The 5,318-nt window shown below is 36.5% G+C and overlaps 1 pseudogene; it reads left to right on the top strand.

The window, feature by feature from the left end:
• Nucleotides 1-2,612: 2,612 nt before the first annotated feature.
• On the top strand, nt 2,613-3,060 carry LOC116897998 (annotated as a pseudogene).
• The last annotated feature ends 2,258 nt before the right edge of the window (nt 3,061-5,318 follow it).

Genomic DNA, 5,318 nt, shown 5'->3' with positions numbered 1-5,318 from the left:
TAATAAAATCTGTTAGAAAACTAGTACATAATAACTAATAATTACCATCTAATTTATAATTTTCAAATAGATCTATATATGCTTACTATTTAGATACCATTTATCTAAGGATCACATAGCCAGTTCTTAGCCTGTGAGATAGGTACTTGCTGCTCAAACCTGATAACCTGAGATTGGTATCTGGATTCCCTAGAGAAGAGAACAAACTACTGAAAGTTATCCTCTACTCTCCACACTCATGCCTTTGACACACAACACTAAAATACACACAAATATTTAATACAGATATTTAGTGAAATTTGAGAGTCTTACTAAATGACATACATACTAGACAATATCACACTAGAGATTTAATTTTATGTATTTTAAAGTTCTTTAATTTTTTTCCTTCACATAACTTTCTTACATGATCTTTCTTATAAAAATATGTTTTGTATAATATTACATTAACTACTTCTGACCAAAAAGTAAGGGCATATTATTATGCAAATATTGCCAGTGAAAGAGACATTTTACAGTTCTAAAAGGTGAGATGATTTTAATCTAGGAAGGAAACAAAAAATAAAAATAAAAACCATTGTCTTCCTGACAAATATAGAATTTAATATTCTTAAGAGAATTGTCTTTGTGCAAACACATTTCCTTTGTGAATTCAATATATTTTCATAACAGTTTCTTTCATATTTTACCATCTCTAATGTTCCCAAAGTCATGACCTCCATTGGAAGGAATATAAACAAGTATATTTAGTGGATTCTTTGTTGTGTTTGAGAAATAGCTAGACTTCATTCTCTTTGGTGCTGACAGTGCTGTTGACATTGCGATGTTGCCTTAGATGTTTATTGCTGCAAAGCCTGAAAAATGTGTTATTGTCAAAGTTTTTACCTGCTGTGTGTATTGGCTTCCTCATTCTTAAAGTGCTGGAGTTATATCAGTTGTGATCCACCCTGTGTGAGTGTTAGGCACTTGAGTCCTCTGCAAGGACTGCAAATGTTCTGAACTACTGAGCCATTTCTTTAGTTCCAGATGCCCAGGTAATGTCTTTATAATTTTTTATTTTTCTATGTGCTCTTAATACTAAATTGAACCATTATTAAAATCACTAAAGCTACAGGCTTATATTTGTTATATGGATTTCCATAATTTTAGCCATATATTAGTATGCACATGCCAAAAGTCTGTATGAATATGTTCATAAAATATAGAGTATTAAAAATGACAAATAATTACCTACTGTCTCATTAATATCTATTCTCCCTATTGGATGCCATGGTGTCCTAAACAAATATGAGCATTTCTAGTCTCTACAAGGAAGTATTTTTGCTAATTATTGACTTACATTTTTTAAAGCAAGGGATGACTTATTTAATCTGGCCACACTGGATACAATCTGCTCCATTAAAACAGCGACTTCATGAAATTCTTGGGTAAATGGATGGAACTAAAAATATCATCCTGAGTTAGGTAACCTGGTCACAAAATAACACACATGGTGTGCACTCACTGGTAAGTGGGTATAAGCCCAAGACCTTGGTATACCTAAGAAAAAACTAATAGATCCTATGAAGCTCAAGAAAAGAAAAACCAAAATACAGATGCTTGATACCTTCTTAGAAGGGAGAGCAAAATACTCACGGGAGGAAATACAGGGATAAAGAGTGGATCAGGGACCGAAGAAAACGTCATCTAGAGACTGCCCCACCTTGGGATTCATCACACATCCATCAAATCCAGTCACTATTTCTTATGCCAAGTGCTTGCTGACAGGAGCCAGATATGGGTATCTCCTGAGAGGCTCTGCCAGAGCCCTGCTTATCCAGATGATGATGCTAGCAGCTAACTATTGGTCTGAACAAGGGGACCCGAATGGAGGAGTGAGAGAAAAGACTGAAGGATCTGAAGGGGTTTGTAACACCATAGGAAGGTATAAAACAACTAGACACCACCAGAGCGTCCACGAACTAAACCACCAACAAATGAGTACACACAGAAGGATGTATGACTCTAGGTGCATATTTCGCAGATGATGGCATCATTGGAGGAAAGCCCTTTGTCTTGTAAAGGCTCTGTCCCCCAGTGTAGGGGAATGCCATGGAGTTGAGGTGGGAGTTGGTGGGTGGGAGTATGAGCACCCTCATAGAAACAAGGAGAGGGGGTAGGGAATATGGGGGGGGAGGGGGATATCATTTGAAATGTAAATACATAAAATATCCAAGAAAAATAAAATTTAAAATATTTGTTGGCTAACAAGTATATTTCCTCCTTAACTATGTATAGAATAAAGACATATATAAATAAAATAATGTAAAAAAAAAGGACATGGTCATAGTTGACAGGTAGGAATTAGTGAGAATTTTCTGTGCAGCCATAATTTTATTCGGTAGAAATTCTTATATTTGTTACTAAGTTGAAGTTATAATCTCTTACATTGGTACATAATTTAGTTGATACTAATTTAAAGTTTGTGTTGCTACAAGTTTTTATTGCTATAAAATTGAAATTAATGTTGCTACTCTAATATAGACATTGTGCTTATGCAACACATTTAAGAATACAAGACTTAGCTTACTCGGTGCTGTCTGGGAGGTGGCTGCCATCTGTTTTGTGGCATCATGGCTGCCCTTCGGCCTCTGGTGAAGCCCAAGATCATCAAAACGAGGACCAAGAAGTTCATCAGGCACCAGTCAGACGGATATGCGAAAATTAAGCGAAACTGGCGGAAACCCAGAGGCATAGACAACTGGGTGCGGAGAAGATTCAAGATCCTGATGCCCAACATTGGTTAATGGGAGTAACAAGAAAATCAAGCACATGTTGCTTAGCGGCTTCCGCAAGTTTCTGGTCCACAATGTCAAGGAGCTGGAAGTGCAGCTGATGTGCAACAAATCTTACTGTGCTGAGATTGCTCACAATGTGTCCTTTAAGAACCGAAAAGCCATAGTAGAAAGAGCAGCACAGCTGGCCATCAGAGTCACCAATCCCAACGCCAGGCTACACAGCGAAGAGAATGAGTAGTTGGCTTATGTGCCTGTTTTGTGTTCAAATAAAACCACAAAAACTGCAAAAGAAAAAAGAAAGAAAGAAAGAAAGAAAGAAAGAAAGAAAGAAAGAAAGAAAGAAAGAAAGAAAGAGAGAGAGAAAGAAAGAAAGAGAGAAGGAAAGGAAGGAAGGAAGAAAGAAAGAGAGAAAGAAAGAGAGAAAGAAAGAAAGAAAGAAAGAAAGAAAGAAAGAAAGAAAGAAAGAAAGAAAGAAAGAAAGAGAAAGAAAGAAAGAGAGAAAGAAAGAATACAAGGCTTAGACCCAGTCCTATAACTGCTGAGATTATAGGACTGGGCTGATTATATTACTGAGCTGAGATGATTGCACATGTGAGTTAAGGGTCAGATAGCAAATTCATGGCTCTGAATTTACTATTCAAGTATTTTCAAGATAATTTATTAGAGATAACTAAGAGTAATTATGGATTACTTACATAGTTAGATGGTTTTCAAAAACATCAGATTCACAAAATGTGACATTTAATGTTATTTATTTTTGTTGAGACATATCTGCTCCTAGCAGCTCCCCCTTTATGGATTCAAAGAAGAAATTGAGCATCTCTACCTGCAGGTGAGGTAACACACTGTGGCTAGGTAGCCCCTGGACAGAAATTGCCTAGTTTGTATACAGACAAATACTGTCCAGAAAAAGACACACTACAAAATTCTGTCAAGTCAGAATAATCAGTCCTTCAAAATTCTATGTTAAAAGCTCTGTCAGATGATACTGGGCCAGAAGGCTGGAGACTAATGGGCTTATATGCTGGTAACAGGGGACTGTACCTGTAAACAGTTATCTCTTCAACTTGTCTCAGTTTGGGATGTCCTGTTGTGCTTCCTGTATTTTCAAATAGTATTGGTATTTCTCAGATTTCTAATGGGGTTGAAGACTACTTATAGTTTCATAGTCAATCCAGGCTATTTAATATTGAAATTACATATTTAATAAGATAATTTTCAGATAGTATACAAGTTAGCCAAGACATAATACACACATTTTAAGTCTTAGGCTAAAATAGGTAACAGAATGTACTATTTAACTGACATAAATGATGGGCTCAGTGTTAGGTGTATTTGATATTTTGTAGATTACAAAATGGTAATAGCTGTGCTCAGCTTACATTTGAGAGAAAAGTTACTCTCTTAATTAGACAGAAAGCATGAAGTGTAGACTGTTGTCTTTATGCAGATGAGGGCTGGCACAAGATAAGACAAGGCCTTAGATTGGGTAGTGAAAAAGTAAGGAAGGGGCAGAGTTTTTGTAAGATGTAGAAGAGGAAAAGAAAGGGAAGAACCAAGATAGAGGCAAAGAAGGACAACCCAGATCCATGTGGCCTTGAAGTGCCACAGGTAATTATGAATATTTCTTAAGGGATGGATTTTTATAGAACATTTGTCTTATCTAGGTGGGCAGTTCATACCATTATCTATTGATTGTGAGTTTATTATGTAGGCATTTTCTGGATTGAGAATTTAAGATATAAATCTGATTGCTAAATTACAAGCCTATTGAGTTTTGATTTTGAAGGGTAACTGAGAGTTTTGACTATAACCACGGGAGTGCAGGTGCTAGGAATGTGAGCACAGTCTGCAATAAGAGAGTTGCCAGAGGGAGGCTGCTCCTGGGCTTAGACAGTCGCTGGCAACAGTGTGGGATGGAGATGGAGAGCTTAGCAGGTGAGATGCTTTGTGAACTGAGATGAAAATACCCCACAATGCCATGTGACCCCATTGGTGTTGGCAATAGGCATGGGTTGATACAGATTCTTTTATTAATATTTACTGCTACATAAAACTCTAACAATGTCCTTCCCAATATTTCATTTTTAAACTACTGGGCTTGTACTTGCCTTTCCCCATTTATTTATTTAAAAAGAAATGCAGGGAGTACAAAAGTAGGGCAAAAGGAGCCTGTTAAGCCTTTCCCAACGATGCCTGTTTTAATGTTCAAATCAATTACTTTTGTTGTCAACATGAATAAAATTTACTACCAGCACAGAGCTCAAGCAGTCAAATGCACTGCTAAGAATTATAACACAAAGTTCATGCGACTAACCTTACAAGTTCTAAGGACTTGTGTCTCTTTGTACAGCTGTATCTTCTGCAATGACAGGAGTTTTGTTCTTGTAGGTTTAAATTCTTGGATGCCAGAGTAAGTTTGCTCATCGATTAAAAAACAAACTACTGTTGTTTTATTGCCTACTACCTCAGTAGGTACTGTTATAAGCATGCCCTAATAGACCAAGTATACTACCTAATATCTTGGCAGAAACTATTATA

Source organism: Rattus rattus, chromosome 4, assembly GCF_011064425.1.
Source record: "Rattus rattus isolate New Zealand chromosome 4, Rrattus_CSIRO_v1, whole genome shotgun sequence".
Lineage (NCBI taxonomy): Eukaryota > Metazoa > Chordata > Mammalia > Rodentia > Muridae > Rattus > Rattus rattus.
Note: the sequence above shows the minus strand (reverse complement) of the source record. Positions and strands in the feature narration are given on the sequence as shown.